This window comes from Phodopus roborovskii, unplaced genomic scaffold (assembly GCF_943737965.1).
Source record: "Phodopus roborovskii unplaced genomic scaffold, PHOROB, whole genome shotgun sequence".
NCBI classification, from domain to species: domain Eukaryota; kingdom Metazoa; phylum Chordata; class Mammalia; order Rodentia; family Cricetidae; genus Phodopus; species Phodopus roborovskii.
In genome coordinates this window covers 5117545-5133440 of record NW_026126516.1, presented here as the reverse complement: position 1 = coordinate 5133440, position 15896 = coordinate 5117545, and the positions used below count along the sequence as shown (strand labels likewise).

The window sequence follows — 15896 nt, the reverse complement described above, 5'->3', positions numbered from 1 at the left end:
TTTATGCCTTCACTGGGGAGATCTATTGTCCACAGTGCTTTTTAGATTAAGAAAACATCATTTTGTAAATGTGATCTCCCCAAACCATTTTGTTTCCTCATTTACCCATGATGTCCAGGTTAATGTTCCAGCCAATTCATGATAAATACATGACCAATATTTGAGCACAGGACTGAGTGAACATACCAGCTCAGAAGACAGTATAAAACTCAAATCTCATGCTCATATCCTAGCTCAGACTTACTGGAGGTTGCTCTGGTGTTTTAACCCTGTTACAATGGGAGCTCATAAGAATACAGGCCTGTAAACCTTAAATTCAGTGCCAGCCAACGCAGCTGAAAACTTTGTACTGCTCACATCAGAGAAATACACCGGGGACTGGAGAGTTGCCTCAGATGTTAGGAGCATTTGGTATGAAGTCATGAAGATCCCAGCTCCAAGCCAGACATCTCATGCACAAAATCATACAAATAAATGAGCATGCCCCCTTTTTCTTTTCTTTTTTTTTTTTTTTTTTTTTTTTTTTTTTTTTAAGTCAGGCATGGTGATGGTGAGGTGGAAACCCCACCTCTCCTTTTTCTTCTAGACCCCGCCCCTGAGAAAACCCACCAAGCAGGTTAAATTCTCTCCCAAGGTTATTAAAGGTCCACACCTGGGGAGCAGCCTCTGGGTTTCCCTTCTTTCCCAAGACCACCTGGGGATGCTTTGCTCAGATTAAAACCTGGACTCTATTCGGTTTGACTGGCTTATTGCATTGGCGGAGTTGCCCACGACCGCGGGATATTTTCACTCACCAGGAGGCGTACACCTTTAAACAAACCCAACAACGGGGAGGCAGAGGCAGTCTGATCTCCTAGCTCAGCCTGGTGGGCACAATGACACCTGCCTGGTTTCAAAATAGTAGTAATGAACAATAAAACAAGTGATACTAGTGTTTATTCTAATAAAAACAAACCACTTTAACCCGTAAGTATAAAGATTAGCAAACCATGCCTCCTCCTTAATCCACAGAGGTTAACAGCCACCATGTGGGGCTGGTGGTCACCCTGTTGAATAAATACAGTGCAGAGGGACAGCTGCCACTGAGGGCAGAGAGAGAAGCCCGGTGCCAGTATCGTCCATCCATCACCTGGAGTATATATAACAGTCTTGGGGGGGGGGGTCATCTGGAAGAGATGCCTACATGGGAGGCGGGGAGGGGCATGCACCAAGATGGTTTTCTTTTTTTAAAGTCAGCCCCTTTACTCCTTCGATCTCTGGGCAAGCAGGAGCCGCAGAAGGCTCAGACCAAGCCTCTGCCCTCCGAGGACATTTTCTGGCTGTCCAAGTTGGCCTCGAGGGCTGGCCCAGTTCTGAGGACCCAGAGGGCGGAGCGGAGGGGCTTGCGATGGGGACGATGGGTCCGTGAAGGTGTCACCGTCAGAGGGGGAGTCCCCAGCGCTGGGGGGCTCCACTAGACCAAGCCCGGACTGCGTGGCCCGCGGCGGCGGCGGCGAAGGCGCGGCCAGAAGTCCCGCTGTCCGGTTGGGCTGACTGCGATCCACAGCCCGGTCTTCGCATTGGGCCGTAGACGCCGCCTCGGCCCGAGCCCGCTGTTTCCTAGCTCCTGAGTGGCTGGAGGGCCAGGATTAACCTTTCACCTCCGCACTCCGTCCAATCACAGGACGGCTTTCATGTGGCCGCGGGGCGAGCAGGCGAGGGGGCGCGGAGCGGCGGCGCGACGCCGGTGGGATTCTCCAAGCCGCTGTGCGCCGTCGCCGCGGGCCGAGCGCGGGCTGCGGGCGGGCAGGGCGCTGCGCAGTCTCCGCAGGCGCGGGCGGGAGGGGTCGGGGCGCGGCGCGGTGAGGCGCGGGCGGCTCCGGGCCCAGGTGAATGGAGTAACCTGACAGCGGCAACGAGGCAACGGCGAGCGGCAGGAAATGGCGGCGGCGGCGGCGGCGCCGGGCGGCACCGGGAGGCCTGGGCTGTGACGCGCGCGCCGGAGCGGGGTCCGATGGTTCTGGAAGGCCCGCGGCGCCCAGTGCTGCAGGTGAGGCGGGCTCCCCGCTGGGCCGCTTTGTGTCCGCGCCCGGGGGACTGCGATGCTCGGCCCGCCTCTTGTGCGAGGCCCGCGCGGCCGCCGGGAGCAGGCCGCGGCGCTGAGCCCGGCCGGGGGACGGTCCACGCGGACCTCGGGCGCCGCGGGACCCGGAGCCGGGGCCTCTCGGCGCCCCCGGCCTGGGAGGAGCGGGCTTTGACAGGTCCTGCTCGGCGTTCGAAGCCCGGGCGAAGACCGGAGGTGCACACGCGGCCCGGCGTCCCCGGGAGCGACCCGGGCCTGCCCATAGCGCGGGACCCTTGAACACCCCAGAGGACCGGGAGGGGGCAAGGCCTCGGGCGAGGTACCGGCTGGAGCCCTGGGGAGGGTTGTTGTGTTTGTTGGCTGGTGACCAGGGCTGGCCCCCGGGGGCGGGTGGCCGGGGCCATCTTTTTTGCCCCCTCCCCTCTCAGGTCGCTGTGCCTGGACCCTGCCAAGGGGCTTTCATTGGACAAATTGCTGTGCATTTCAGGCTAGCACGTTAGATTGGTGTGGATTGCCTAGCAGAGCTGACCTGCCCTTGTGGCTACGCCTGCAGGACAGTGCCAGCGTCCTGAAGATTTGCTGTAAGGGGGGATTGGGAAGTCTTTGGCCATCTGTAGCCCATGCTTTTGTGAGGAGAGTTGGTGTTCAAGGGTTAAGTTGCTAATCTGTGATGTGGTATTATGATGGTCAAGCGTTGAAAACCTTCGTGAAAGGAAATTACTTGGGAGCTCACTCCTGCCTGGGTTTCTTCTGCATCTTCGAAGCCCTGATTGTCAGTTTTCTTAGGAGCCGCACTATCAGTCCCTGGAAAAGAGCGCAAGTTGAGCAACTTTGGGAAACACGAAGCCTACTGTAACTTGCACTCACTGAGTTGGAAATCCATTGGTTTTATAAAACATTCAATTTTCTAAGTAAAATTTCTATTGTGACCGCAAGCGCACAAATTTATTAAAAGCTGAATCCTGGTGAGTCTTGTGTAGCAGTTTTTATATGACTGATACCTTTGGGAAGTGAGTTCTGTAAGAATCCGTTTTGCCAAGTGTCTTTCAGGCTACCTGTGGCACCTGCTGTCAGTGCACATGCTCATGAACAGAGAGTGTATTTTATTTGAACTGTCAGCACCAAGTTTGTGAATTTATGACTGCAAAGATGACTCTTGGTTCCAGTTGGGTGATAAAAGACCTTGCAGCTACTGTAGTAAGAGTTGTCTGTACTTCCCGTGCTGACACTACCTTATGGTGGCATTTCTGGGCAGCAGCTGTATAACTAGGCTCTCTTCCTGTTGTTGCGCTTTCTTGTCTTGGTTTTAGGAAGAAAATGTTTTGGTGTAGCTTATTTCTGTCTTCCTTGAACTCAGGATGCGTCTGCCTCACTCAGTCTCTCTGGTGCTGGGATTGCAGGCGTGCACCACTGGGTCTGACTTTCGTGCTTCTGATTGGATAGTGTGAGTTTTGTGGCCGTGTATAATGAATAGTGCTTAGCTGCTTTCCGGGCAGGATAATCCTAGCATTGCCACATCTTACTCTTTGCTGCTGTCTGATGATGTGAGATGGTAATGACATTTGAGAAGGCAGGTGTGCTCTTTAAGTATCACCTCACTGCAGCCTGCACATGCTTATCTGTGGCAGGTAAGGAGGACATTTGGTAAATCTCATCTGTGTGTGCCAAGATGTGTCAGGCTCTCTTCACACATTCTCATTGAATTCTTGGTGTATTGATGTGGTGACTTCCTTCCTGATTTTACTCACCAGGGGAAGTGAGGCTCAGTGATGATTGCTTCTGTCTGCCTGAGCCTTGACTGAATCTTGGTTTGGTTCCAGAATGCCAGCCTGCCTGCTCCTCAAAGTGTGCTGTACAGGCGGATCTTAGGTTATCTGCACATAGTGTGATCCATCGCACACAGTGTGATCCATCTTCGGTTAATACAGGTAGAGTAAGTGAAGCTCTGTCAAACTGAGTGTTTGGGTCACCTCTGTTAATCTAATGTTTCCAGTTGCTTTAAGAATGTGACAGAATATACACGGTTGCACCTTTAGTCACATTCTGCCCTTCATTCCTACAACTACCATTTTCTCTTTTCCTTCTCTTTGAGTTTGGCTATGGTTGGAACGACATGTAAGTGTAGTCATTTAGTATTTGTCCTTGTGCTGGTATAGTACACCTGCATAGTATAATTGGGCTTCATGTCATGCATATATTAGGTTCCTCACTTTGGAAGGCTGAGTGATATTCTCTTGTATGTACAGATGGCCCCTAGCTTATAATGGTTTGTCTTGACATTCTTTAGCTTTAAGATGTGTGAAAATGTACACTTACAATAGAAACTACTCTTTATGTCTTGATTTTTTTATTCCTTTTCCTGTCCCAGTCAGCCATGGGATCATGAGGGATAAACAGTGATACCTTACATTGTGCTTTGTTGTTGAGTTAGAAAGTTTGATATGCTGAGTATGTACTTTTTCCAGTTCTGTATTTTCAACTTAGAAGTGGGTTATTAGGGCCATTGATGGTGGAGGAGCTCCTGTGTATGCCCCATTCTGCTTATCCAGCCATCTGTGGGTGGCACCCTGAGGCTTGTATCTTTTGACTGAGAGTAGTTGGTGCATGAGCACTTATATGAATGGCTTTGTTTGAGGCCTGCTGTCACCCCTTCTTTTGGGCAACACCCCAAAGAGGTCAGCTTGCTTGTTGATCATTAGATCAAAACACTAGGCTAAGGTTTCTTTCAGGCTCTTAATCTCCTACAAATAGTTCCTCTGTGTCAATAAAAGACTAGAATCTTGTCCAAGGCCAGGGGTTACTGACGGTTTTTAGAATCTTGGTTCTTATCACAGTAAGGCAAACAGGGATTGTTATCACAGAATTTGTTCAGTGGATCAGCAGCCTGTTATACCCTGATGGAGCCAGAGGAAGGGGCTGCTAGGTTTCTGTGTACCTTGTACAAATAGAAAGTTGAAGCCAGGTGATTATTTTGTTTACCTTAGGCTTTGCTGTTTTGGCTTCAAGAGTTTAGCTTATCCTGAAAACCAACAGATAGGTAGGTGTTTGGGTGTGTGTGTGTGTGTGTGTGTGTGTGTTGGCTTTTATAGGTTTTTTTGCAATATTTTCAAAGTAGGGTATACTCTTTGGAGGTAACAGTATTTCCTTAGTAGTCTAATTTTTGAGTTTGTGCTGCTTGGACACTTTAGCCCTTGTTTCCTGATTCTTTGATGATTACCAACATTTCTGCTAAAGAGACTCTAGATTAAAAAATTTCTATGCATAGATGATCATGTGTGTAATAATTATATATTTTTGAGGAAGGATTAAGATGTCTTTGTGATAATAAAAAGATGTTTTAGAGAACTATGAAAATAATAGTGGAGGTTTAGAATAATAGTCCGTGGATGGGAGAATTAGGTAAAGAGCTTCCAGCAAGGATAATTCACAGCTTACAAGTAACTCAAGTGCTTTTGCTTTTTAGTTTCGTTTTAATTTGCCAAAGTGAAAGAGGAACCAGGGCTAATTATAGTTGCCATCGATTAATGAAGGAAGTGTACCAATTAACCCCTTTTTTGAACAGGGGTTAATTGTTTGACTTCTTCCACTAAATAACTTTGTCAGTATATGGAGATAATGTTGACCTTATAGGTGATAAACATTTCCCCATGCTCTTATGAAGAAATCCAGTTAAAAGCAGAGGCAGGGTCAGAAGGCATTGGTAAGGTGACATGTATGGTTCTGGTAATGTCATCTCCACTGGGGTTGAAGTGTCCCTTGTAGCATGAAGGCTTTGACTGGTGGCAGATAACAGGTATTGAGCAGTGCACCCTCTGGGGCAATAGAGGCAGTCGGGACTTTGCAAACAGTGGTAATTTTGCTGGCCTTCAGGGGCGTGTGTTGGTGAAAAAGGAGGGCTACCGTGTGGTGGCTTGGACCTGATAAATAAGACCATGGAGAGAAAAGTGTATGTTTGCGGTGTCACTAGAGGAGTGGGGAATTTGGCCACGTGAGAAAGCCTTTGTTGAATATCTCTGGTCCACAGTGACTAATCGTTGGAACTCCTGGTCCGATACTCACACACACTACAAGTCAGTGACTGAGATGACAGGACATCGAAGAGGCCGAGGCCTCTTTTAGGTATGGAGCTTCAGTGTGACTGCTCGCTGAGCCTTGGGTCCTGAGACACAGAAGCCAGCCAGCCACACAATAACATGGGCTGTTCTTAGCTGCCTTGAGCCTTACAGAATCACAAGGATTAAGTACTGCATTCGTTGTCACTGCCACACAGCACTTACGTCAAGGAGTGTTCGGTTTTGCTGAGTAAGTAAATTAGCTTCTCTTTATAAACGTTTTTGAAGATTGTAGAAACTAACAGGGTTGTGGGGAGGAATGCTGCTGGCATCGTAAGGCTTTTGAAAGAGACCTTGCTTGACTCCTCTGATAATGTACAGACGATGCCTTTGGGCTCTTCTCTGCTTGTGCATGAGCTATGCATGACTGAGCACTGCAGACTGGGAGAAGTATCTGGAATCATGGAAGAGAGCTGCTGCAGTTCTTGGAGACTTACTGGTCCTGGAGACATTTTCATTATTGAAATGGCTAATCCTGACTTATTTTTTTTTTTTTTTAAATGACAGTTCAATATATATGATAAAGATTTAAAAAACACATTTAAAAAAATTCTCTTGGGTGTTATAAAACAAGACAATCAGTTCAGAATTAAAAAAAAAATACACTTAGTCCAAATAATGACAGAATGCTGGTTTAAAAATATGATGTTTGGGATGAGGCTGAAGCTCAGTAGTAGAGCAGTTGCCTGATGTATGTACATGAGGCTCTGGCTTCAAGTCCCAGCATGACTGAAGATTGACCTTTAAGTTGATAGAAGAAAGTTATCTGCTTAAGAGTTAAATTTGCAAGTACTTACTCATTCATTCATTTGTTCATTTTGAGATAGGGTCTCACTATGTAGCCCTGGCCTGCCTGGAACTTACTATATAGATCAGGCTGGCCTTGAACTTGTAGAGATCCTCTTTTTTTTTTTTTTTTTCAAGACAGAGTTTCCCTGTGGCTTTGGAGGCTGTCCTGGAATTAGCTCTTGTAGACCAGGATGGTCTCGAACTCACAGAGATCCATCTGCCTCTTCTTCCCGAATGCTGGGATTAAAGACGTGTCCCACCACCACCCCGAAATCCTCCTGGGATTAAAGGTGAGCACTACTATCATTAACCATTTGAAGGAAAAAGTAAAACGATAGTGTTATCTAACACATGGAGATATTTGAAGTCAGAATTTCTGTCTTCTGCTTGGGAACAGCAAAGCTAAGGGAGGGCAAGGTAAACATGGCAAGCCCGGGGGCTCCCTCCTTTTCCACATCTTGCTGCACAGCTTTCACTAACCTGTAACATCTTAGTGATGCTGTGTGCTTCATCCATTTACAACTCCATTATTGCTTTATCCTAACATTTTAGGAGTGTGTAGGAGTTAATGATCAGTGTTGGAGGACCAGGGTTTAAAACTAACTCTTGTAGCTTATCACTGAGACACACTGGGCACCTGGTGGCCTCTGAGTCTCCATGTCCTCCTCAGTAAGCTCTTGTCCCTTGAAGCTGTGAAGAAATAGTTTTCTGCCAAGTTCTGCTTAGTTCTTATTTTTGAAAAAATTTAGATGGTATTGTTTTTCTTCGGATATGTACTTTAGAGAATATTTTGCTATATTCTTCTTGTAACTAGATTATTCCATGACTCCTGTGTTACTAATACTGAAATACGTATCCAGTTTTATAATGGAAGATGGTCTGAAAAAGAAGGCCTGTATACCGCATTTTATAGACGAGATTTCTTTTTATTCTTGTACTTCTATATTTATGTACACATATAAGTATCAGTTTGAGAGGGAGTAGGGCATGGGAGGAACTGGAGGGAAGAAAGAATGACAGCAGTATATATATGTATATGTATATGTATATATATTTGCATATTTTCCCTTTTATTGAAAATGGATTTTTCCCCCTTATATAATATATTTTGATTACAATTTCTCCTCCCTCTACTTCTCCTCGTTCTTTCCCATCTCTCCCAACCAGATCTACCCCCTTTCTGTATCTCATAAAACAAACAGGTTTTTAAGGGATAATAATAAAATAAAACATAATATAATAAAAAACTAACACATTGGACAAAACAAACAGAAGGAAAAGAGCCCAAGAAAAGGCACAAGAAACAGATATAGACCCTGAGACCCACTTGTTCACACACTTAGGAATTCTAATTAGACACCATAATATATACCAAAGGACCTATAGTGTAAGAAGAGAGAAATATTTTTTTTTTTTTTTTTTTTTTTTTTTTAAGCCGTGACACATTATGAGACAAGGACTCATTTTGTGTTGGCTATCTATTTCTGGGCATGCAGCCTACCCTTAAGAGTAGTTTGCTTCTCCCCTGAGACTCCCTTGGAGAAAAGTGGCTATCATTCGCAAGTGATTATCTGTTGGCCATAGCTTCTGGGTTAGGGTTGGGGGCATGTGTCTACTTCTACTTTCAGCTCTAGGACCCCATTTGGTGCAGACCTGTGAAGGCTGCCTCAGTCTCTGAGTTCGTATGTGTGTTGATCATGTTGATTTAGAAGGCCTTGCTTTTTTGGTGTTCTCCATCCCCTCTGGCTCTTAGACTCTTTCTGCCTTTTCCTCCAAAGGATTCCCTGAACCCTGAGAGGAAGGATTTGATGGAGACTTCCTGTTTAAGGCTGAATGTTCCAAGGTCTGTCTTCTGTTCTTTGTATATTGTCTGGTTCTCTATATTTGTTCTGATTCAGGAAGAAGTTTTGTAATGATGGATGAGCAAGGCACTGATCTATGGTCTATAACTGTAGCGGGATGTCATTAGGAGTCATTTATTGATGTTCTTTTAGTAGAACTTTAGTATTTGGTTCCTGGCCTATCTAGTGCTGGTATAGGTTCTAGCTCCTAGAGTGGGCCTTAAGTCAAGTCAGAGAATGGTTGGTTATTCCCACAAGATTTTTGCTACTATTGCACTAGCATATTGTGAAGGCAGGACACCATTGTATATCAGAGGGTTTGTAATGAAGTTGGTGTTTACATTTGTCCTTTGGTAGCATGCAGAGAACCTTCCTGTACCAAAGTTGCTAACATGCTAGCACATAGGGGTGAGAATTCTGTGTAGGTACCAGCTTGACCACTCCATGTTCATTGAGTTGTGTAGGTGTTGTATTCAGCAATAGGGCCTTGCTGCATAGACGGTTTTCTACAAGGCTCATCTACACTGGTTAGTTTTGTCTCTGTGACAGTGGTGCCAGGTGTAAGAGTGTTGTAAGCCCCAAATACCCTTCCTTAATCTGTGATGCATGAATACGTGTGCTACCCTGAGATAGTACTTCAAGTTGGCATAAGCCTTTCTATGTGTAGTTTGACTCGAAGTAGACCAGTTGTTCTTCGGCTTTGACACTTCTGGTTGGGTATATGACTCATCCCCTCCTCCCAAAATATGCATCTATACCCATAATTTTATATAAAATAATAGGAGACACGGGCAAGCCCATCCTTCCATAGACATTTGACTTAGGTTATGGCTATTCATAAACAAGTAATGGGCTGATACGGGGACAAAATTCTGAATAACCTCAGGACAAATATTAACTGATAGTGGAAACTAAGGCTTGATTGAAAAACCTGTGGTCAGTCGGGCAGTGATGTCCCACACCTTTAATCCAAGCACTTGGGAGGCAGAAACAGGTAAATTTCTGTGAGTTCAAGACCAGTCTGGTCTATGGAGCTAGTTCTAGGACAGTCAGGACTACACAGAGAAACCCTGTCTGGAAAAGTAACAAATAAAGAAGTACCTCATGGCCAAGCTGAGATGACAGCAGCACATACCTTAAATTATAGCTCTTGGCAGTCAGGAGAATCATGAAGTCAAAGCCAGCCTGGAGCTACATAGTGAGATTTTGTCTCAGAACACCAAGGCTCACATTCTATTCTAGTTGGCTTTGCTTCTATGACTTGGTTTGTCATTAAGGGTGTGTCAACCTGGACTGCTGTGTTTAATTTTTGTATTTCCTCATAAGTATGCTAGATCCCTCAGTTACCTTACAGTCAGTGATCTCTTAAACACCCCATAATCTAGGGACTTCTCCATTTCAGACTGAGACAGTACATTAAACATAAGATCTGGGTAGATTACCTTTGCCAAACCTTACAGTTGGTGACTGACAACATGAGGATGATGGAACCGAGACCTGGGCAGGTTGGAGGCCTTGGAAGTAAGGCTTGAACACTAGAGAAAGCCTTGGGTGGTTTGGCAGCATCTTAGAGACAGGTATTCTGTCTCTTAGTGCAGGTTGGTGTTGCTGACTGAGAATCTGACAGACTCCTAGTTTTGCTACACTCTAGTGTAGCAAACATTGTGTAGTGCATTGAGAAGCCTGTCGATGGTCATGCTCAGACTTTTTTTTCCACCTGCATATGCCACTGTGTTGATGCTACCATTTCTTCAGGATACTTATCTGTATAACTAAATAGTAAAAGGGGGTTAAAACCCCCAAATTCTAAATCTTTTTTAAAAAAAGGATTTATTCATTTATTATATATACAGTGTTCTGCCTTCCTGTATGCCTGCAGGCCAGAAGAGGGCACCAGATCTCATTACAGGTGGTTGTGGTCCACCATGTGGTTGCTGGGAACTAGACTCAGGACCTCTGAAAGAGCAGTGCTCTTAACTGCTGAGCCATCTCTCCAGCCCCCAAAATTCTAAATATTTATGTGTACTTGTTACAAAGAATAAAGTCAGGTAGTGTCAGGCTGATCATAATTGTGAGAATTTTAAGGGCAAGACAAACTTCTGGTGATGGAAATGATAGGAACCTAAAATGTGTATGCACTGTGGATTAGACTTGGTGTGGACCTGTCCTCTGAGCAGGCTGGGGCTTCTCGACACTTCAGATCTTTAGGGTAATTTCTTACTATGATAGGTTTTAGCTTCCAGCCTCTCTCCAGGTAGATGCCTGAAGCTTTTCGAAACTGGTTTCCTTGGGTGTTTATAAGAAGTTTCAGCTGTATCTGGTAGACTGGTGTGTGTGTGTGTGTGTGTGTGTGTGTGTGTGTGTGTGTGTGTGTGTGTATGTGTGTGTATAAAATTATAAATGTATAAAGATAAAAGAAAGTATAAATGATATAAAGAGAAACATATACACTTCAATAGACACTTATTGTGACCCTGGCCTAAGTGGCAAATGTTCCATAATAAGATGCTTGCCTGCATTGTCTACATCACATGGAGAATTCAGACTAGGACTTGTGGTTTCTAGGGTGTAAATTTACTAACTTATGTTAATAATTTCTCTTAAAATACCACTTCTTATTTCACTAGAGAAGTAATGTATTGTGTGGATTCATTTTAGGATTGTACATTTCACTCAGTTGTCCTGTTTCTTGTCGTAATATGGAAGGGTCTCTGATGGGAAGATGTCTTTCTGTAAATGTTTCTCATATTGGTTAATGAATAAAGCCCTGTTGGCCAATAGGAAAGCAAGATAGGTGGGACTAGGAGACAAGGAGGATTCGGGAGAGGTAGGAGGAGAGTCAACATGTAGCACCAAAAGAGCAGAGGTCCAGCCCCTCTCTCCGGTAAGATAAGACCACGTGGTAACACTTAGATTAATAGAAGTGGGTTAATATTTAAGACAGAGCTAGCCAATAAGAAACACTAGTAACAGGCCAACAGCTTTATATCTAATACAGCGTCTCTGTGTGTTATTTGGGGCTGACACCGCTGTGGGATCAGGCTGTCGGAAAACTGCTTGTAACAGGCCTCAGTTTTGTGAAATGAATTCAGATTTGGTTTGGTTTCCTGGTGATTGGATTCAGACCTTGTACTTTGTGTTGGGTAGGAAAGCTTCACGAGATACATCTCAGTATCCTGCTGTCTTCAAGGATAGACCCACATCCCCTTTTATTAATGTAAAAGAGAATTTTGAGTAGCTAACAGTTACTTGAGGCAGATAAGTTGTATGATGTCACACTAATTGCTGTGTAGATTGATACTCTGTAGCTTTGACAGTTTCATTTTGGCCATTCCATGGGCTGAGTGTCAAGGGTGGAGATGTTAACCTGCTAAAGTAATTCAGGTTGTTTAAAGTCTTGTGGAAATAGGAAATATCTAAACTGAGTTTTGTATTTTAACTACAAAAAGCTGCTGCATCTTAATATATGTGAATTTAAGGTTAAATCGAGAAAGTTGGGACCTTGTCTGTGTGTGTTTTGAAGACAGGAGTTCCCTGTGTCCTCAGGCTGCCCTTGAACTTGGAGTCCTCCTGCCCCAGTCTCTCTAGTGTTGCTTGCTGAGTGTTTGGATTACAGAATGCAGGAAGTACTAGAGCTTCAATTTATTCTTAGAATTAATAAGTGACAGTGAATTGCGAATATTGCTTTCCTGAATTCCAGACATAGTTTGGAATTATGGTAGGTTACTAGATGAACAAATTAAGTCATGGACAGTGGTAGCTAATAAGATTGTAAGTGAGGATGAGGTTCTCTTTCTTTTCAGAGATCCTGAGTTTTTGGAAGGCATTGCAGAAACTGATCTGATTGGATGGGATCTGATCACATGGGATTGGTGACAGTCTCTTAGAAACAGCATGAGCTATGTGAATGTGTGATAGGGAGTGGTAATTGGCTGGGTTGTGAGGAGGGCAGATGGCCAGGTGCTGCACAGCTTTATCCTTACCTGGAGCTTTGCTGTCCTTCCTTCCTTCCTTCCTTCCTTCCTTCCTTCCTTCCTTCCTTCCTTCCTTCCTCCTTTCCTCCCTCCCTCCCCCTCTCCCTCTCTCTTTTCCAGACAGGGTTTCTCTGTAGCTTTGGAGGCTGTCCTGGAACTTGCTCAGTAGACCAGACTGGCCTCAAACTCACAAAGATCCACCTGCCTCTGCCTCCCTAGTGCAGGGGTTAAAGGCATGTGCCATCACCACCTGGCTCTCTTTTCATATTTATTAAACATCCACTACATATGGTAGTCACTTTGGTTTGTCTCCAATTAACATCTTAAGTGTTCTCTCTCTCTCTCTCTCTCTCTCTCTCTCTCTCTCTCTCTGTGTGTGTGTGTGTGTGTGTGTGTATACGTACATACTTATGCAGCTCTTTTCCACATAGATATCCTTGGGTGTGATAGATTGGTACAAGACAGACATGGACCAGATAAAACTGTAGCATTTGTTGCACGGTGTTAAGAGCAAGGTACAGAGGCTTAGAATCGAGTACAAGTCTGAAACTTACCTTGAAAGCTAGTAGTGTGTTCAGTATTTACCTCTCAAAACAAACCTGCAGAGTAGCTGTTATCAAGGGCATTTGGAAAGGTGTGGAGAGCATCTGTGCTCTTCTGAGGCCACTGTGTCATTTTCCCGAGAAGGGCTCAAGGAAGCAGACAGCTGGCTGACGCTTAGGGATATTTTCACATGGACAGTTTTGTGGGGTTGATCTTGTTAAAAATGGGTGGCATCTTACTTACATTAAACTTCATTTGGAACAATGTAATGAAAATCTAAGCATAATACATTTGTGTTACACAGAGCCAGGCCTGATGGCTCACATCTGCTGTGAAGTGGATGCAGGAGGATCAGTTCAGGGTAACCCTCGGTTACATAGTGACTTTGAGGCCAGGCTGGTCTACGTGAAAACATGTATCAAATAAATCAAAACTGACACCACCATTATCATGATAACAACAAAAATCCTTTATATTACAAACTCCAGAACTTTTTTATGCTTGTAGAGAAGTGCATAAAATGAGATTGTGAATGATAAATTCTAGGATAAATTTTACCATACTCAGTGTTTTAAGAAGGTTTTTGGTTTTGTTTTTAATCAAACTTGTATTCCTTCAGGTCTTTAACTATTGTATTGTTACAAATCACCCCTAGTTTGAAAGTTTATTCTGCATTTCTGAAATAATACATGCTCAAATTGTAGGGGAATTTAAAATGTAAACAGATGTGAAAGAAATGCTGTCAGGTGTGGCAGGAATCAGTCTTCAGGGTTTGTCAAAGTCTCTTCCTCTAATCCCTTCCGTTTCTCAGGGTTTAACTAACACTCAAGCAGATCCTAATGGTGGTCTGTAATTAAAAATTGCTTTTTCATCTGATATCACGACAGACACATTTTTGTCTGTTGTGATCTGTCCTCCTTCCCAATGGCTCTGCTGTATTCCCTCTTGAAAACCAAACCATAGTTTGCCAAAATATTCCCTCACTTGCTCTTGTCCTTAGACATGTAGCTGTGGGGTGGGCTATTAGGGTTAGCAGTGGCGTAGCAGCTGCTCTGTGTTTCTGTTGTAATGCTGTAGGCTAGACAACGCTTGGAGGTTCTTAATAATGACAGCTATGACAAGTAAAGATAGAAATGTCAACATCTCTCTTGTGTTCTTTTTTTTTTGCAATCTGGCACTCATCATTCCATGTTTTTCCTCTTTAATCTTTCAATTTTTAGTTTGAGATTAGTCTTACTATAAGGTAGAGTCATTAAAAGTAGTTGATGGGTCTTTTATGTATTTATCTTATACACTGTGGTAATTTTAGATATTCCTTGCCTTTTATTTTCTCTTACATTTTAAAATTTCAAAACACACCCATTTGATTGCCATTGTTTCTTTGTGTGTGTGTGTGTGTGTGTGTGAGTGTGTGTGAGTGAGTGAGGGCGGGCATGGGAGTGCAAGCGCAGAAGCCAGAAGAAGGTGTACAGTGTCCTGCTCTGTCCCTTTGAGACGGGGTTTCTCAGTGAAACCAGGAGCTTAGGAGCACAGATTTTGTTGACTAGCTGCCTGGCCAGGGAGCTCCCGTGAGCTGTCTGTCTTTACCCCCTTAGCTTGGAGCTTACATGCAGGCATGGCCACACCCAGCTTCTCTGTGGTTGTTGGGGATCGACTCTGGTCTTCATGCAGGCCCTACAAGGGTTCTTACCCAGGAGCCATCTCCCCAGTCCCACTTAGTTTTTATTTATTATTTAATTTTTCTTCCTTATTTTCACTTTATGTGTGCTGTGTCTTACCTGCATGTATGTCTCTGCAGCACATGCATACAGTGCCCATGAAGGTCAGATAACTTGAAACTGGAGTTACGGCAGCTGTGAGCTGCCAAGAAGGTGCTGGGAATTGAACCTGGGTCTTCTGGAAGAGCAGCTAGTGCTGAGCCATCTGTACCATCTCTCCAGCCCAGCCCTGCTAGCTGTTGGGAGTTTTCATCCAAGTGTTTTTACCTGCTGGGCTGTCTCTTCAGTTCCTGCCTGTGTAGCATCTCACTGCAGAAGAAAATTTAGTGAAAATGTTTTCAGCGATTTAATAATAAGCATGATACTTTTTTTTTTTTTTTTTTTTGAGACAGGGTTTCTCTATAGCTTTGGAGCCTGTCCTGGAACTCAGTCTATAGACCAGGCTGGTCTCGAACTGACAGAGATTCGCCAGTCTCTGCCTTCCGAGTGCTGGGATTAAAGGTGTGAGCCACCTTACACATAGACATAATACTTATTGTGGGTTTTTTGTTGCTTTTATAGAGAACTAGTAGCTACAAAACTGCTTAATTTTACTTCATAGTATGTGCCATTTTCCTAATTTATTTGATTTTCATCATAATGTAAGTTGCTGCTGACTGGGTAATTGGGAAGAGAGGAGGAAATCTTACTTCTACTCTCTTGGATTTGATAGTTGGAGTCTTCAACTAATCTGACAAAGAACAGATTTTTAGGGGGAAAGTCTTAAAAATGGTGTTGATATTACTATTTTTATGTGTACCTGGTTTCAAAAAAGAAAAAGAAGTGAAACTCCAAAGAATGCTTTGGCCTAGAAATAA

General features: G+C 44.2%; 1 protein-coding gene across 1 annotated transcript in view; it reads left to right on the top strand.

Moving 5' to 3' along the window:
- Positions 1 to 1714: 1714 nt before the first annotated feature.
- Positions 1715 to 15896, top strand: part of Dicer1 (dicer 1, ribonuclease III) — a 67548-nt gene continuing 53366 nt past the window's right edge. Inside the window, 1 exon segment of the mRNA XM_051196547.1 lies at positions 1715 to 2029. The gene's annotated coding sequence lies outside the window, so the exon portion shown is untranslated.